The following is a 20,054-nucleotide window of genomic DNA, read 5'->3' on the forward strand; positions in this document are numbered from 1 at the left end:
ATCGCTTCAAGATACCACGCTGCAATTGTGTGCTTGGTGTTTATGGGGCTGTATTTACCGGATGAAATTTGCCTGTGTGTGTGTGTGTGTGTGTGTGTGTGTGTGTGTGTGTATGTGTGTGGTGGGGCGGCCGTAAAATTTGTTGGAGTGAGACGTGTGTGTGTGTGTGTGTGTGTGTGTGTGTGTGTGTGTGTGTGTGTGTGTGTGTGATATCTTCGTGGTTGTCCAAAATAAGCTAGACTTTTTCCATATGGGTTGGATAAAGAGTGAAATCAAGGTAATAGTTGTAGATGAGTGAGAGAAACTGGTGATGAATGGTGGGGGATGAAATAATTTGAAATCAGTCGTATGCAGTTAATGTGGACAAATTCAGAGGCTTGTGAATGACCGAGCGGCGAGATATGAAACTTTATGTAAAGTAAGAGTGAAGTATGATTGTTGATAAAGCGACCCACTGTGTGATATGTTGGTGAATGAAGAGAGACTTGAAATATTGGAAGAGTTTGAGTGTCTACCGTAACTTTGTGCAGTAATAAAGTTAACTGTGGGAAAGGAAATGAAGAGCAGAGAAGCACAAGGAGGTAAAGTGGCGGAAGTATTGATGGCCTTGTTGTGGAATACATGACTATGTCAAGAGGACTGACTGAAGGTATGCTAGTTTTGGCTGCATATGTTTCCTCCAGGTAATTAAATAAAAAACATGAACCATCCAAAGTATAATACATTAAACCTAACCAGCGAAAAGGGCATAGGGACTGTTTGCTCCAGTATGGCCTAGTCTTTCTCTTCACGCTGACAAAACAATGAATTTAGCGACAATATATCCATTTTTTACCATCTCAGTGAAGCATAAGTGATTGTTTATTAGTTTAATTTGAATTATACAAAATTATGGAGTGATGAATTAGTAGTGTGAAATTGCTAGTGTAATTTGAATGTTATGTAAATATGCTGGCAAAAATTTGTCCTAGTGGGTTGATATTATTATGAAATTATTAGTATAAGTTGAATCTTAGTTAAATACACGAAAAAGAATTTGTAACATACAACAGTTTAGTTTCAGTGGCAGTAGATTGTATTGTCAAAACTTAGTTTTGCAAAGTTGTTTGTATAATTGTATGCCTAGTATATTATGCAGCCAGAATTATGCGTCATCAAGTTGTTAATGTCTAACATCCACAGTATCAAATTATCATTTGTGGCAAACGTCTATAACATCTAAATGTTCCTTCAATTTCAGTCCCAGTAAGTATTTACAGCGATATTTTGCAAATCATGAAATTAATAATGTAATTTCATACATTCAAACAATTCTCTTAACCTAATATAACATTATTTCTCTCACCGTAATAAGCGGGGCAGCCAAGGGTCGAGGTGGGAACAATTAAGGCAGTTTTGTAAAAACTGTTGCTGGTAAAAGCTGTAAGCTAGGAGGCGTAAATGACACTCTTACACACACACACACACACACACACACACACACACACACACACACACACACACACAATGTGGTATTGTCATATAGGCAGTATGGATGTTAATACGGCAGTGAAAAGGATTTATACTCGTATGACTGAATCTGAATGTTTGTGTTAAGGCGTGGACGGCCAAGAAGATGACGGATGAATAATGTACTCTTAAGTGCATATGGACGTACTTGTAAATGGGTGGATGTAGTATGTATGGAGATGCACAGGACAAGTGTTGAACCCCATTTTTACCGGCCAGTTAACTAGATGGCTCCTCAAGTCGCTTTACGTGCATCAGATAGATTTAAGCCAATACTTCTCTTTTCAAACCATGCCTATGTGTCAGCAAAAATTCAGCCGTATTAGTGGAATGTTTCTCTTTATATGACGGCTCACGTCTTGTAGTTCTTTTAGGTCCTGTTAGATGTCTTAGATTACTTGAGATGAAAATTTCACGTCATATTTTGTTGAGGCTTGTGCCAAAGCACAGTTCAGTACTGTGTTTTTGAAATGTCACTTCAAGTCGTTTAGAACTGGATTGGGTGGGTGCAGTAGACAGATGGGAGTGGATGAGATGGGCTGGGATAATAGCTGTGAGTTATGGGGTATGATGGGGAAAGTGTACGCAGTGAATCCGAACTTCATTGGTCAATAGTCAGCAGGTAGTCACTGGCGAGTAAGAAAGCCGGAGCCGCTGTTCTATATCGAACTTATATGAAAGCTTGAGCAGCTGTTGTATATCGAACATATAAGAAAGCCTGAGCAGCTGTTGTATATCGGATGTATAAGAAAGTCTGAGCAGCTGTTGCACAACAGTAGCCACAGCTCGGGTAAAAGACTTAAGCGCAGTGCAGTAGTTAATGTGAAAGGTGAAACTCCCTCCCACATTATGCATGTTTTTACTCAGTCTTGCCCAGACCATTCACTCTGTGAGAAAATATTAACTGTTTCAATATTGCCATCCTAGACGAATATATTAAACTTTGGCAGTGTTTCCCCGTCTCCAAGAAGTATAGCGTATTCGCTGAACCTTCTAGCATGTGAGAAATTTTACCTGTTTCACATATACAGCCGCCTTATGAGTTCATATAGTTTGGGTATGTAAGCGTGGCCTCTCTCCATCTCAGGGTTAATAAACTTATCAAGCTCACTTTTGCAACCCACTCCCACAGCTTAAAAAACGTGGAGACTCCCCATATGTTGCTACATTCTCTTACTCCTACTGCCCACTCACTCCTTCTGACCTTTACATAACAACCTGCACATTCACTCTCTCATAATGTTACTTGATCTCAGAGAGAGAGAGAGAGAGAGAGAGAGAGAGAGAGAGAGCACGGGCCGGGGCTAAGAAGGCCATTTGTACCCGCTGTGAGGCTATTAATCCACGTCACAGGAAGATTCCCCAATGCCGCCATAAATCTACACCTTACCACTCACAGATTTAACCTCTTACCATCATACCTGCAAGGAAATCATCCCAGCTCTCTCATATATATATATATATATATATATATATATATCATCAGCCGTTTGTGTGTCCATTGCAGGACCGGCCTATCCCGACCGAAGTGGGGACGATACTGCCAATGGATCTCTATCAAGTGGCTTAGGTTGTCAAGCAGAGATTGTATGTAGGGTGAGAAGTGCTTGTAAGTGTAATTGTAGTGTTGGAGTGGCTTTGGATGTGTGTGTAGTCTGTGAACCAAGTGTAATCGGCCCACGCAAGCCGACTGGGTGCAAGCATACCCTATAGCATGCGACGCTGGTTCAATCGCAGCATCCCTTGTGTCAGCCAATGCAGAACGTGGCCTGAAGAACGCTCCTAAAGTTTATTACCCTGGCGGGGCGCGAACCCTCTTTCTTCAGTGTGGGAAAACGCACACTTTACCATTACCACAGAGGCTCCATATATATATATATATATATATATATATATATATATATATATATATATATATATATATATATATATTTTTTCTAGTATATGTGTGTGTGTGTACAAACACCACCATTGAGGGGACACCAAAGTTACATACAGTAGACCCTAAAGGGATATATTGGTGACAAAGACATCATTTACATCATATTATGTCATTAATTGGTCTTTAAATTTTTATATTATGATTTTGAAAGAATATACCGCTTGACTGAATGAGGCTGAATAAACCCCTGACCACCAAGAATGAGGCTTCAGTACCGCCGTGAGTCTTGATTATTGCATAGTCAGTGCTGTTATCCTGGGTAATGTAGGAAACGAGTGGGTACCGGTATACATTCTTCCATTTCATTATACTCGTAGAAAACGACATTGTCCAAGTTCACGTCGCCAGACATGAGCATCAGAGCTCGATTATTTTTCTGCTTGACTCGATGGAGGATGACCAAACCACGACCCGCCGTCCAGTAAGGGTGGCAAGGGGCGTACACCCCATGCTTTACTGTATTAGGTTCTCCTGTCCGGAATTGTTCTCTGTGCATAAATTACTGTAACAGAGTGTGAAAGTAGGGATGAAAAAATGAAGAGAAAGAAGGACTAGATTATTTGTTGCTGTCCGCGCGAGTGTCAGTTATGGTAGACAGTCCATTTTTACAAAGCAATGGAAGTAAAGCTGATAGAGTTATTTTTCCGAGTCTCAGTCTGTCCCCAGATGATCCGCAACAGGTGAGTTACATCCAGCTTCTTGTTTGCATTGTTGGGTGAACGGGAGGGAGGAGAGTTTCAAGGGTAGGGATGAGGAGAGGGAGGAGGTGAGGAAAAGATGATGGAGGGAGAGGGGGGGGGAATAATGATGGAGGGAGAGGGGAGGAAAAAATGACACAGGGAGAGGGGAGGAAAAGGTGATGGAGGGGAGAAAAGGATGATTATGGAAGAGGGTAGGAAAGGGTGATTGAGGGAGAGGGTAGGAAAACGTGATGGAGGGAGAGGGGAGGAAAAGGTGATTGAGAGAGAGAGGAGGAAAAGGTGATTATGGGAGAGGAGAGGAAAAAGTAATGGAGGAAGAGGGGAGGAAAAGGTGATGGAAGCGGAGGGGAGTAAAGTGGAAATGGAGGAGAAAAAAAAAATGAAGGGGAGAAGAAAGAGCAGAAGGTTCAAACATCAGTGACCCCGGAACTACGGCTTGGGTCTGGTACGGTACATGTTCGAACCAGTGAAGCCTAATTTTAATGCAACTGCCTTGGCGACAAATTACGGTTCAGATAATGAGCAGAAGCGGACCGTAATTGCAGTACGGCTTAAGATCCTGTTTCATAAAGCTTCACACACACACACACACAAGCATTGCAATTACATTATCATACCGAGTGTGTCGTATTACCTCATTAGTGTGTATCAACATCATTACGTTCTTATGAAACGGAGAAGGGGCCTCCTCCCTGCCGAAGAGGAGGAGGAGGAGGGAAAGAGGAAGAGGAGAAAGAAAGACAAAGGAAGGGATGTTAGGGGGACATAGAAATGGGAGAGGGAGGGAAGAAAAGTAGGAAAGAGAAAGGCAGCAAAGATATAAGAAACTGAGGAAAGGGGTATTTGGTGGGAAGAAGGGAATGAAGAGGAGAGGAAGGGGAAGGACTGGCTTGACAAAGGGAATGGGGACAGGATTGACAGAAGAAAGGGAAAGGTGAAAATAAGATGACGGGTAAGAAGGGAGGTGCAGTGATGAAAACACACACACACACACACACACACACACACACACACACACACACACACACACACACACACACACACACACACACACACACACACACTAACATCGCAGATATGATGGACGGAGCTCTAGTGACAACAGGATAATGATAAGGTAAGGATACATATATGGTGGTGATCGTGTTTGTGGTGGTGGTTGTGGTGGTGGTGTTAGGTACGGGGGATGTTGGCGGTGTCATGGTGATACAGGTGGTGATGGTGTGGGGTTCGGGTGCTGGTGGTGGTGGTGTTTTGTAAGAGTGGTTGTGGTGGTTGTGTGAGGTAATGGTGGTGGTGGTGGTGGGATGGTATTATTGGTGATGATGGCGTGAGGTATGAGTGGTTGCGGTGTGATGGTGATTGTGGTAGTGGTGGTGGTGGCGGTGGAGGTAATGGTGGAAATGGTGGTGTGGGGTAAGAGTTGTTGTGGTTGTGGTGTAAGGTTGGTGTTGGCGGTGTGTTGCTGATACTGATGGTAATGGTGTGGGGTAAGAGTGATTGTGGTGGTGGAAGTGGTGTGGTGTAAGAGTGGTTGTGGTGGTGGAAGTGGTGGTGTGGTGTAAGAGTGGTTGTGGTGGTGGAAGTGGTGGTGTGGTGTAAGAGTGGTTGTGGAGATGGTGGTGTCAGGTAATGGTGGTGTTGGCGGTGTGTTGGTGGTACTGGTGGTGATGGTGTGGGGTAAGAGTGGTTGTGGTGTGAGGTACAGGTGGTGCTGGTGATGGTGTGGGGTGAGAGACGTAATAGTAGTAGTGCTGTTGGGTAATGGTAGTAGTAGAGGCATTGTTACGATAGTTCTGGTGAAGTGGGAAGGCTGAGGTGAAGTGAGAGGTGTGCTGTTAAAATAGTGAAAGAAGCTGTGAGTCTGGCGGGGCAGGTGCAGGTTATGGGCCTAATAATGGACAAAGTTGCCTCGTTTGTAATACACCTCAGCACACTCGCACGCACAGACATGTGTACAGTTACCGTCCATACACGAGGCTACACACACACACACACACACACACACACACACACACACACACACACACACACACACACACACACACACACACACACACCTTTGAATGTACACAAATTAGTATACATACTCACACACGACTCTTTAGAACCTCTTGAGAATGTTTGGATAATTGTAAAGTCACATCCACACGAAGACCCAACCATTCATACAGACGAAAAGAGTATTATATCCTGACTTATGCATTGGTTTCCTTGATTTTTTTTTTTTTTTTTTTTTGGGGGGGGCTGCTAGTTCCAAACATACAGTACTTTCAGAGATACACATACACATACTTAATGTGGGAGGAAGCAAAGGATTAAATACAGGAAAATGAATGGTATTCTGCAAGGAGAATAAAAAAGATGCAGTCATGCTCAAATGAGATGGCTGAGTACATTACATAAAAGGAAAAACTGAGTTAAAAGGCTATAGGGATAGTTATTCTGAAGAGAACTGTTCCAGAGCATACCAGTTGTATCCTTGGGCTGGGTCTTATTAGCCCAGTATATTTACACCCAGAACTGAAACAGGACTTGTAATGCGACGGTTGTCTGTAGTTGTGTGGGCCAGTGTTGGTTGCATTCCATGTCAGTCACATGAATGATTCCCTTGTCTCTTCTGAGCACGAGAGAGAGAGAGAGCGAGAGGCTTTGTGTGACTGTGAAGGAAGCGCTCAGACACTCCCCCCAGACTACGACACGTTGCCATTGTCTAACATCCAGGTCTCTGTTTCAGTTCAAGGAGCGAACAGATCTGGGCAAATTAGACCCTGTCTGAAAGTACCGTGATCGGGCTGGCACCTCTCGTTTAGGAGGGGAGTGTGCTTCTCATTACACCAGGACCATCCAACCCCACCCTCACTCCTGACTTGATAAAATGTTGGGTTTACCACCAGGCCGGAAGGAAGGAGGTGCCAGAGGAAGAAACAGATGACGACGGAGCCATTTCAGTGGAACATACACGAGATGTATTTGGCTGTCGTAATTTTTCGTTTCTTAGAGGGAACAATCTGGCTTGCTTCAACCTTGCTTTAAAAGACGCACTTTGCCTTTCCCTATCGATCAGCAGCTCAAGAGCTGGGTCCTCTCCAGTTTCGCATTTTGCGGAGTTCTTTGGCTCAAGTGTATAGCAAAGAGGATGCAAAGAAAACGGTGGGGTGGGGTTGGGGCGAGATTAAAGGCAGGGAGTGAGTTCGTAGCAGAGAGCACGCAGTGTATTAGGGTACTTTTTAGAGGCAAGTTTGTGTGGAAGTGGTTCTTCGTGTAGGCTGACTCTTTCCTGGACTCACTTTGGTTACTGGAAGGTCCCGCTGTCTCTGTCTGTCTGTCTGTCTCTACAGTATATATATATATATATATATATATATATATATATATATATATATATATATATATATATATATATATATATATATATATATATATTGTTACATAGCCTATGATTTCATCATCCTTTGTGTAATTTTAACGCACAGTTGCTGCATGTTTGATCACGAGCGTGTTCTGCCTCAGTCCCCCCCTTCTACCGTTATAGTAGAGTAAGTCGTTCTCTCTGTTATACTTTGCGGGATTTTCAGCTCTCTGTCCCCATGGCTTCATTTGCGCGTCCCTCTTACAAGTTGTATCAAGCTCTGCCGGCCCCTATATAATGAGCTCAGTCTCTGCATCATTGCCACTTAGATCTGCTCCTCATTTTGTTCACATCTCTGTCCTCCCCTGTACAGATATTATTATTGTGAGTGCTCAAGAAATCTCCAAGCATCTAGCAGCTGTGTGTAATTTGAGTATAACTGTTGTTGCATTTTTTCTTGTACTGTATAGCATAAGTTTAATTGTGGGCCTAGTGAAGTTTTTGTAATTCGTGTAGGGTTCTTTATGTCAGTCATTTTTGATAATAGTTTGTATCTGTAATAATTTATCTGGCATTCACTGAGTATTATCTGGTATCTCATTTTATCAGGGCTGACTTAGATAAATTTGCTCTTGCTAATTTCGTGTTAATAGAGGCTATTGCAGTTAACCATATATTTAACCTGTTTATTTGCCATTACATTATCCTTATGAGTCCTGAATGTTTTGTTGTTAGTTTGAGCATTAAACTTTAACTTGTTATTTTACCTAACTCTTTTGTTTTGAACCTGGAACTTTACGGGACAGTAGTGACTCTTCGTATTCTCACTTAAAGTGTACATTATCTTTCTCTGTTTCGTAACATAAATTTGGCGACCTCATATCAGGATATTCAGGATATTATCATAAGGATATTGCTTGATATTTTGTGACTGTTACTTATTCATTATGTCTACTATTACTACACTTGATGAAGCCAAAGATTTTTTGTCAAATGTGCAAACAGTGTGTGATATAGAAAACAGAACAAAGAATGAACTTAAGCTTGTTGCTCAACAATTGGGAATTGCAGTTCACTCTCATCATTCTAAAGATCAAATTGTTGGCATGATTAATAAAAGCTTGTTTAATGTAACTCCTCCAAATGAGCAAACGCAGATTGAATTAGCTAAGTTACAGCTAGCCCTGCAGGAGGCTAAGGCTAAGGAGGCGGAGTCTCGTGTGAAGGAAGCTGAATTTCAAGCACAGGCTAAGGAGGCTGAATTTCAGGCAAAAGCTAAGGAGGCTGAGGCACAAGTTGAAATTGCTAGGATTCAGGCAGACCATGAGTATCGCATGAAACAAGGTGGAACTGGATCATCTAGCTCTGATGATTTTGATGTGGCTAAAAATGTTAAACTTGTCCCTCCTTTTAATGAATCTGATTTAAGAAAGTATTTTCAGTTGTTTGAGAGGGTAGCTACAGGTTTTAATTGGCCTAAGGAGTATTGGCCAGTACTCCTTCAAACTGTTCTCACCGGTAAAGCTCAAGTAACTTATGCATCTTTGCCTCAGGATCAGTCTGATAATTATGATGTAGTTAAGAGCTTGATTCTTAAGGCCTATGAGCTTGTTCCTGAAGCTTATAGAGTAAAATTTAGGACAACTTATAAGCAAGATAAGCAATCCCATGTTGAGTATGCAAAAATCAAAGAAGATCTGTTAGAGCAGTGGTTAAATTCTAAGAATGTGGATTCTGATTTTGGTAAATTTAAGCAGATGATTTTGCTGGAGGATTTCAAAAGGTGTATTAGTAAAGATGTAAGCCTATATCTTGATGAGAAAAGAATAGATAATTTGTCTGATGCTGCAGTTTTAGCTGATGAGTATGTTCTCACTCACAAGAGATATTCTAGAGAAAAAGGGAAAGCTGAGAGTAAGTACGTTGCCTCTACTCAGAGTACAGGTAACAGGAAAGAGAATAAGGATGATGTTTCTCAGGAAGTAAATACCAGCTTCACCTCTAGATTTCAGAAAAGTAAATGTACTTATTGTAGTAAGCTTGGTCATACTACGGAGAGATGTTTCAGGAGACAGCGTGATGTGAACAAAAAGGAGTCTTTAAATATTCAGTCAATTGGTCTAGTGTCCACTCTTGAGAGTTCCCAGAATTCTTTAACTGAGTTAACTGAACCTGCTTTGAGGGGTAACTTAAATTCTCATGATGGAGCTCCTCTTTTGAGCAGTAACGTGGGTGACACTCTCAAGAGTTCATGTGCTAATTTCCTGTCTGATGGTTTTGTCAGTCCTCTGGACAGTAATGACAGGAAATCAGTTCAAATATATCGTGATACAGGTGCTTGCCAATCCCTTATGCTGACCAGTGTTCTAGGCTCTAATGTTAATTCCTCTGATGAAACTGTAATCTTACAAGGTGTAGGGAATAATTACTTCTCTGTTCCTCTGTGCAGAGTGAATTTAGAGTCTGGTTTTGTTAATGGTTCTGTTATGGTTGGGTTGGTTGAGACACTCCCAATGTCAGGTGTAACTTTCTTACTTGGAAATGATATTGGTGGAAGTCAAGTGTGTCCAGCTCCTCAGTTGTCTAGTGAGCCAGTGGCTGCGTCCCAGGATTGTGATGTCCCTGATGTGTTCCCTGCATGTGCTGTCACTAGGGCTAAGTCTAAAGTTACTGGTGATTTAGAGGATAATGATGATGATGATGTTATCCTAGCTGACACTTTTCTTGCTAATTTGGACCACTCACCAGATGAGGCAGTACCCCGTAGTGTTGATAATTTGTCTCGTCAAGAGTTGGTTGAGTTGCAGGTTGCTGACCCTGAGTTGAAAGGTCTAGCTAACTCTGCTTGCAGTGAGGAAGAGTCAGCTGGTGCTTCTACTTGTTATTATGTAAAGTCAGGAGTACTTATGAGGAAGTGGAGACCCCAACAGCATCAGCCGACTGTGAATGGGAGGTTGTACATCAAGTTGTCATCCCTCGTGTTTGTAGGCAGGATATCATTAGAGTGGCTCATGATTCCAGTTTGGCAGGACACCTTGGAGTGAGGAAGACTGTGGCACGCATTTTGAAACACTTCTACTGGCCAGGTATCTTCAGGGATGTTTCCTGGTATTGTAAGTCTTGTCACACCTGTCAAGTTGTGGGGAAGTGTAATCAGACCGAAAAGGTTGCACCTCTAGTTCCCATTCCTCCTTTTGAGGCGCCTTTCACCCGTGTGTTGGTGGATATTGTGGGCCCTCTTCCTAAGACTTCTTCAGGATTTTCTTATGTGTTGACCATGATTGATATGGCTACTCGTTATCCTGAAGCCATTCCACTTAGAAATATCTCAGCAAAGAACGTGGTTAAGGAAATGCTAGGGTTCTTCACAAAGTTTGGTCTGCCCAAGGAGGTACAGTCAGACCGAGGAAGTAATTTCATGTCAAATGTTTTCAAGCAGTCTCTGAAAGAGTTGGGCATCACCCAGATCACGTCTTCAGCTTACCATCCCCAGACCCAAGGAGCGTTGGAGAGATATCATCAAACACTCAAATCGATGCTCAAGAAATACTGTTTGGAACATCAGAAAGACTGGGATAAAGGTCTTCCATTCGTTGTGTTTGCTGCAAGAGAATCTCCAAATGAATCACTGGGCTTCTCACCTTTTGAACTACTGTTTGGCCATGAAGTAAGAGGACCCCTTAAGCTACTCAAGGAATGCTGGCTGTCGGAGGAAGATGACGTCAACCTGCTGGAGTATGTGATGAAGTTCAAAGAACGGCTGTCCACTGCTTTACAGCTGGCGAGAGAGAATTTAGGAGCTGCTCAGGAGAAGATGAAGACTTGGTATGACAAGAAGTCCAGGTTGCGCCACTTTCAGCCAGGAGATCAGGTTTTGATTCTGCTACCAGTTCATGGGCAACCTCTTCAAGCCAAGTTTAGTGGCCCTTATTTCGTGGAGAAGAAACTCAGTGATGTCAACTATGTCATCGCCACACCAGATCGTAGAAAGAGCAAGCAACTATGTCACATCAACATGCTAAAGTTATATCACAGGCGGGACGAAAATAATCCAGTCTGCACTGTAGCTGTTCCACCCGAGTCTGCAAGTGAAGCTCTCCCATGCAGTATGAGCCTGAGTGATAGTTTGGGGAAGAATCCTGATATCATGAATGATCTCCAGACTAAGCTTTCTCATCTACCTCCCAAGGAAAGGCAGGAGTTTTCGGCATTACTGCAGGAGTACCCGCAAGTGTTCCGTGCTACTCCAGGAAGAACCACTGTGTTGATGCATGATGTCGATGTTGGAGACGCAAAGCCAATTAAATTGCCTCCTTACCGTGTGAACCCAGTGAAAGTTCCTCTCATCCAGAAGGAGCTTGGCTACCTGTTGGACCACAAGATGATTGAGCCCTGTCAGAGCGAGTGGAGTTCTCCTGTCACTCTAGTCCCTAAGCCAGGTGGGTCACAGCGGCTTTGCATCGACTACAGACGTGTTAATCAGATAACCAAAACAGACACTTACCCTCTCCCTCGTGTGGAAGATTGCATAGACAAGATCGGAAAGGCTAGGTACATAAGTAAGTTTGATTTGTTAAAGGGATACTGGCAAGTACCTATGACTGAACGTGCTAGGGAGATCTCATGTTTTGTAACACTAGGAAAGGCTTTTGCATGTTCTGTAATGCCGTATGGTATGAAGAATGCACCAGCCACATTTCAGAAGCTCATGAATGTTGTAACAGAGGGTTTGGCAGGGTGTGTTGTTTATATTGATGATGTATTAATCTTCAGTGACAACTGGAAAGATCACCTATGCCATGTCAGTAAATTTCTTGACCGTTTAGTTCATGCTAATCTTGTAGCTAATTTATCAAAGTGTGAGTTTGGTCAAGCTAAAGTTCAGTACCTTGGGTATGTAATTGGTGATGGACATGTTGCACCACCAGGAGCTAAGGTTCAGGTTATAAGTGATCTTCCCAGACCTAAAAGTAGGAAAGAGCTACAAAGATTTTTGGGAATGGTAGGTTATTACAGGAGATTTGTTCTTAACTTTTCTATTCTTGTATCACCACTTACAGACCTACTGAAAAAGGGAGTTGAATTTGTCTGGACCGATAACTGTGAATCCTCTTTCAACAAACTTAAAGCTATTCTATTAAGTCAGCCAGTGCTCGCTACTCCAAATTTTGCTAAGCCTTTTAAGATGGCTGTTGATGCAAGTGATACAGGAGCTGGGGCTGTTTTGCTGCAAGAGGATGATCAGGGTATTGAACATCCTGTATCTTATTACAGTAAGAAGTTCACTCCACCTCAAAAGAACTACTCAACTATTGAGAAAGAGCTTTTGGCCTTGATTTTGGGTTTACAGCATTTTTCATTTTATTTGTGTTCTGGTTTTGACCCCATAGTCATTTATACCGATCATAACCCACTGAAATTCCTTAGTAAGTTTAAAGATAAAAATCAGAGATTGACAAGATGGAGTCTACTTCTTCAGGAGTATTCATTAGACATACAACATGTCAAGGGGAAAGAAAATGTTATTGCAGATTGCTTATCTAGACTTTAGACAGATTGTTTTAGAGTAATAAGAAATTTCCTTTGTAAATTTCTTTTTCTTTGTGGGGAGGTGTTACATAGCCTATGATTTCATCATCCTTTGTGTAATTTTAACGCACAGTTGCTGCATGTTTGATCACGAGCGTGTTCTGCCTCAGTCCCCCCTTCTACCGTTATAGTAGAGTAAGTCGTTCTCTCTGTTATACTTTGCGGGATTTTCAGCTCTCTGTCCCCATGGCTTCATTTGCGCGTCCCTCTTACAAGTTGTATCAAGCTCTGCCGGCCCCTATATAATGAGCTCAGTCTCTTCATCATTGCCACTTAGATCTGCTCCTCATTTTGTTCACATCTCTGTCCTCCCCTGTACAGATATTATTATTGTGAGTGCTCAAGAAATCTCCAAGCATCTAGCAGCTGTGTGTAATTTGAGTATAACTGTTGTTGCATTTTTTCTTGTACTGTATAGCATAAGTTTAATTTGTGGGCCTAGTGAAGTTTTTGTAATTCGTGTAGGGTTCTTTATGTCAGTCATTTTTGATAATAGTTTGTATCTGTAATAATTTATCTGGCATTCACTGAGTATTATCTGGTATCTCATTTTATCAGGGCTGACTTAGATAAATTTACTCTTGCTAATTTCGTGTTAATAGAGGCTATTGCAGTTAACCATATATTTAACCTGTTTATTTGCCATTACATTATCCTTATGAGTCCTGAATGTTTTGTTGTTAGTTTGAGCATTAAACTTTAACTTGTTATTTTACCTAACTCTTTTGTTTTGAACCTGGAACTTTACGGGACAGTAGTGACTCTTCGTATTCTCACTGAAAGTGTACATTATCTTTCTCTGTTTCGTAACATTATATATATATATATATATATATATATATATATATATATATATATATATATCTATCTATATCTGTGTGTGTGTGTGGTATACAGTATAATGTAATCCTTAGTTCGCGTCTGTCTGTCTATATGTAATGCTATTTTTTTTTTTTTTTTAATGTTTCTGACTCTGGACATAGGCTTCACTGCTTGCTACCAAGGCCCGGTAGTTCTCCTACATGCCATTCACCTCTACATTTCACCACTTCAGAGCTAACACCCACCGTCCATATTGAATACATGCTAGGGCTGTCTCATACAGGACTGGTGTAGTGGTATTAGCGGGGGTATTTTTACGACATGTCGGCTGGTCTTCTGGTAGATCAGTAGAGTCTGATTTAGTGAAATTCAAATCCTCAAACTGTCCCCTACCCCGGCAGGGATTTGAATCTGGGTCCGGTAGGACTGCAGGCCACCTCTCAACCGATCAAGCCACCGCCTTCCCCATCACGCACAGACCCATCACGCACTCTGTGAATTTAAATTGGTCAAACGTTAACTTAGCAAAATCAGCTTAGACAGTTTTTATCTTGTTTAGACCAAATTTGAGGAAAAGGCTGAGGATAAGGCAAGAATGAAGTGACTCAGCTTTGAGAAAATCGGTCAAGGTCACCGGCCAAGATCAATGTTTGCCGTGCGTGTGTCTGTTAACCAAACAACAAACAGTTTTAATACTATTTTAATCAGTCTTGGTGGAAGTGTTGAAGGTCATCGAAGCAGTATACCCATTGATTCTTTAACAATACTTCAAATTTCAGGGTCACAGGGTATGACCAACTTGAGCAGTTTTTACCATATTTAGAGCAAATTTTGTGGAAGAGTTGAGGATATGTTAAGAATAAAATGATTCGTTTATTTAGAAGAGTACAATATGTCAGAGATTAAGGCCACAGAAAAGTCAAAGGTCAGGGTTACAGTACAAGGTTAACTTAAACCTTTTTTATCGTATTTGAACCAACTTGGCTGAATGGTTGAGGGTCCCACAAGAACGAAGGGATTCAGTTTCGAGAACAGTCAGTCTAAAGTCATGGTCACAAGATAAGGCCAAAGCTTGACCCATGTGTCTGTGTGTCAAAAAATTAACTACCGGTAAAACAGCTTTGATCTGGTTTCGATCCAGCTTCATGGATGAGTTGAGGATCACCCAAATGGTTGACTTAATGTTTTTAAGTAACTTTAGGTCAAAGGTTTAGGTAACATTGCAAAGTCAACTTAAACGGTTTTTACTCGACGTAAATTAAACTTTGTAGAAAGGTTCAGGTTAAAACAGGGTTAAAGATATTCGATTTTGAGAATAGTCATTCAAAGGTCAAGGTCACAGGGAGAGGTCAGATGTCTAGGTCACAGTTCCCTGGACAGTGTCGACGCAACCACCTCTGATCTGATTTGATCAAAGTTGGTGGAAGCGGTAAGGATTAGGCAAGAATGAAATAGTTCGATCGAGAGTTATTTGCCGAAGGTCAAGGTTATAGGGAAATCAAATTTTCCGTCCTTATACCAGTTGGTGGTCGCGGGTTTTGCATATTCTTTTCTCATATGGCCATCGGAGAATATTAATCGCTGTACTCCAACACTGTTGGCTTTTTCTGCTTCAACTTGGAAGTGGGAGCTTCCCCAGATAAACAAACTTTTCCCAAGACAACCAGTGTATAATACCTATATTGTACAAACACAGTTTTCCAGCTGCCATTACAGTAGTTAGGATCAAAGTGTGCTGGTGACCTGTAATAGTCTGTGCTCATGCCTTAGTGTGCACCCTGGTCTGCTGGCAGCACCTTCAGTTATCCCGTGGCGACTGCTGTTACCTGAGCTCGTACCCATTGTTCAGACTGCTGGCGTGGGAGGACAGGTCGTGCAGCCTGATGTATTGGGAGGGACGTAGACACTGGACACTGAAGAGTTGCGTGGCACGCCATCTTGTGCGGAGTTATATAAATATATGCATCCAGAAAGCCCATTTGCCAGCTTTAATTGTCCATGATAATATTTAACACAGTCATTCAGAAAATGTAACGTTGGTGTTTAAAATATACGGGAGGTTTAAACTGTACTTATTTAGATAGGGATGATTTGAAGAGAAAAGCCTGTTTAATATTTCAGATTTAGGAAAATGTCTGTACGATTTGTTTGTAGACCTAACCCTCCCCCTGCCTCCATTGCTCCCTCTACTTCGAGCCTTCCTTCTCCCCCTGCCTCCTTCATTCCCTCAATCTCAAATCTTCCTTCCCTCCTGCCTTCTTCCATCCCTTAACCTCGAAACTTCCTTTGCCCTGCCTCCTTCCTTCCTTCATGATTCTTTTCTCCCTTCCCTCAACCTCCTTCCTTCCTTCCCCCTGATTCCCTTCCCCCTTCCCCCTGCCTCTGCCTTCTTTCCTTTTCCTGCCACCATCCACCCTTCCTGCCTTCCTTCCTTTCCCTGCCACATCTTTCCTGCCTTCCTGTCATTCCCTGCCAATTTCCTTCCTTCCCTCTATCTCCTGCTTTCCCTTGTTTCTCCTGTCACCTTCCATCGCTCCTCCTGCCTTCTCCCTCTGCGGCCTGCTTTCCTTCCTTTCCCTCCCACCCTCCTTCCACGTACCGCCTTTCTTCTTTCCTCCTGCCTCCTCCCTTTCCCCATTCCTCCATCCTTCCCCCTGCCTCCTTCCCTTCTTTCTTTTTTCCTTCTTCCTCCTACCTCATTTCTTTTCTCTGCCACCTTTCTTCCTCCCCCCGGCCATCTTCCTTTTCCCCGCTACTTCCTTTTCCCTGCCACTTTCCTTCCTTTCCCCGGCCACGCTTCTTCCTTTCCCTTGTTACCTTCCTTCCTTTCCCGTGCTACCCTCCTTCCTTCCACCTCCTACCTTCCATCGCCATACTGCCTTCCTTCCTTCCTTCCCTCTGCCTCTATCCTTCCTTCCCTCTGCCTCTATCCTTTTCCACGCTAGTTTCCTTCCTTCCCCCTGCCACCTTCCTCCCCCCTTCCTCCTTCTCCCTCTTTCCTTCCCCCCTTCTCTTTCTCCTTCTTTCCTTCCTTCCTTTCTTCTCCCTGGCTCATATCATCCTCCTGCCTCTCCCTTCCCCAGTCCATATCCCCTCCTGCGTATGTAGTCGTACTGAGTGTGCGTCTTAGCAGCTCCCCTTCATTTTTCCTCTGCCCTTTGTCCTGCTACCCGCCTGCCCTGCCACCCGCCTGCCCTGCCCGACATGAACCTCTGTAAGTCACTTCTCTTTCTTTCCCTTTCCTTACCTCCTTTCTGCGCCCCTTCCCTCTACCTACTGCACCCCTCTGTCTTCCTCTTGGTCGGCACCTCACCCCGCCTTCTTGTGTGGTAATTAAACACGGTCTTGAGGCCTTTGCTAATTTTCCTTCCTCAGCTAGCCGCCTCGCCACTGTTTGTACACTGAATCACACCTTCCCCGCCAAGCTTGACCTCTCTGGCGTCTCCCTCATTGTCTCTCCCCCCATCGATCGATCTCTTTGGCTTCTGTCTCGTATTCCTGTTTTAGCCACACCGCCGTGGTGGCAGAGTGGTTAGCGTCTCTGACGGGGAAGCTGCAGCCCCATTAGCGCCAGGGTTCGAATCCTGGTGTGGGCAGCTGGCGTCATTTGACTCAGGTCTCCATCCACCCTTGATGGATTGGTAGGTAAAATGAGTTCCTGGAGTACCTGTGCCAGGTGAATCATGCAGTGGCCCTGTATTCTGGATATTTGGTAAGTAACCCGCCACAGGCTCAAAGGCCTGTGTTACTGAGATGAGCACCGCGGCTAAGCGCCTCATGGCGTCTGCCCCGCCTTTACTTTTACCAACACCTGCGCCCGGAAACTCAGAGTTGTATTGTTTTCAGCTGTGTGTGTGTGTGTGTGTGTGTGTGTGTGTGTGTGTGTGTGTGTGTGTGTGTGTGTGTGGATATGGTTACTAATCTTGAGGTGTTGAGCTGGAGTGATACTAATGCTGCAGTGTTGGTGTCGTGGTACTGATGTGTTGTTATGTAGCACTGGTATGGTAGTAGGTGTGGTGCAAGTATATGGATTTGGTGTATATAATCATGTGATATGATATGGGCACGAGCATGTCGCATGAAGGTGTAGATGATTTGTGACATGGGTAATGCTTGTGCTATTGTGTGATTTTGGTGTATAATTGTGATTTGGCATGGTGTGGATGTAAGATGTGATGGCATAAGTGTGACGCGGTGTGCCACAACCGCCATATCATCTCTGTTCAGTAAAACTCTCGTGGACAAGTAAATCTAAGCCGGCCACACAGCCCGGCCATCAGACTAACGAGCAAGTCATTTCAGAGGTCCACATGCCGTCCCTCTCACCACATACCACGGGCTGGATATGTTAGGGTTTCGAACACCACTAAGATGGCTTTCTTTCTTTTTTTTTCCTGTCACCAGAAGATTTAAACCATAAAAGGATTGCCGGTGTTGAATGGGTTAATGGAATATTAATATATCTGTATCTGTCTATCTGCCTATCTATCTATCTATCTATCTATCTGTCTGTCTGTCTGTCTGTCTATCTATCTATCTATCTATCTATATATATATATATATTTATATATATATATATATATATATATATATATATATATATATATATATATATTATATTATATTATATTATATAAAAAGAGTCGCGTTGTTTGTTTGTACAGTATTTCAGTCAAGGCCAAATCAAGCGCCAGAGACCCCCAGACCCATATATATTATGAATCAGGGTGACCCAAGGATGGTTTGGGGGGGGGTCATAATTCAGTGCTGAGTCATTTGAGGTCACCAGTAGAGTGTTCGCATTTTTTGGCCCGGGCAACGCCGGGCACCCCTGCAGCCAAATTCTTGGCATGGAGACTCACATAACCTCCAGTTCGGACATAGGCTATGTGAGGTTGACCTCCGAGGTGATTTGAGACCGGTCGGAGGTTTTTTAAGGTCACTGGTAATAGTAAACAAGTGCGCACAAATACTGTGCGTTAGTCTGCGAAAGCTAGAATAGAAATTTCTTGGACCTCTTGTCATCCTTCTTAGTAGCATCAGAGGTACATGATCTTTCCGGAGCAGAAAGATTGAACTAGAACAAATAGGATTAGAGTTTTCGCCTTCTTGGCCCTGGCAACGTCGGGTACCCCTGCTAGTGTGTGTGTGTGTGTGTGTGTATATATATATATATATATATATATATATATATATATATATATATATATATATATATATATATATATATATATATATATATCCCTTCGGATCAAAATGTATCTTTTAGCTTAATATTATAATAGGAGAGGGGTAACAAGAATATAATTTTAGAAATTTCAGCGATGTGAAGAATTAACACTCAGAATTCTGTGGTTTACTCTCAGCTGGATAAAATAATCTGAGGTTGACTGGAACTGAATACAAGAGTTGTTCCTACCATGAGTACAGCAATCTGATTTCCAGGATAAGGGTGACACCACTGCAATTTACGATCATCAGAAGTAGTTTTCATTTCATCTTTTTTCATCGTCTTACCCTAGTTTGATTGTGAAGTATTTGGCAGCTGTGTAAATGTAGACAGATGTACAAGTAAGTTGTTTTAAGCAGCCCTTAAGTATCATCGTTTGTAGATAAGAACTTCTAGGAGCTGAACGGTTGACAATAATGGCCATGGCGATTATCACATTCAAAGTCTGTCCAAGCAGATAACTAACAAAGAATGACGTCATAGTATGAGAGGGATTAACGAAGATTTCCACCTTTGTATATGAGAGAAACACGAGTCTACACCACTTATATACATCTATCAAAATGTCTCAACAATTGCCACCTTTCACAACGTGAGGTCTCTCCCAAACTGAGTTTATTCATCTGACGGTAGCATGAATAAAAAAAAAAAAAGTGGTTGTAGTGAAGGGATTAATTGCACATCCAGCTGGGCCGATGTTGGTGCGGGGATGTAATGCATACTTGGGGAAAACATGCAGAGAGAAATTCGTGAGGTCGGCATTTTCGGTGGGTTAATCTCCCTCCTAGTGCACCCTGTACGAGAGAGAAAAATACTGTCAGGATCTGTGCACCTTGATATATATTGGAACTCCAGAGTCTATCAGCCTGTCACTTTGTATATTTCATTTTACCCAACACCTTGACAAAA

The sequence above is a fragment of the Coenobita brevimanus genome, chromosome 80 (genome assembly GCF_032717465.1).
Source record: "Coenobita brevimanus isolate Jiangsu-jjx chromosome 80, ASM3271746v2, whole genome shotgun sequence".
NCBI lineage: Eukaryota > Metazoa > Arthropoda > Malacostraca > Decapoda > Coenobitidae > Coenobita > Coenobita brevimanus.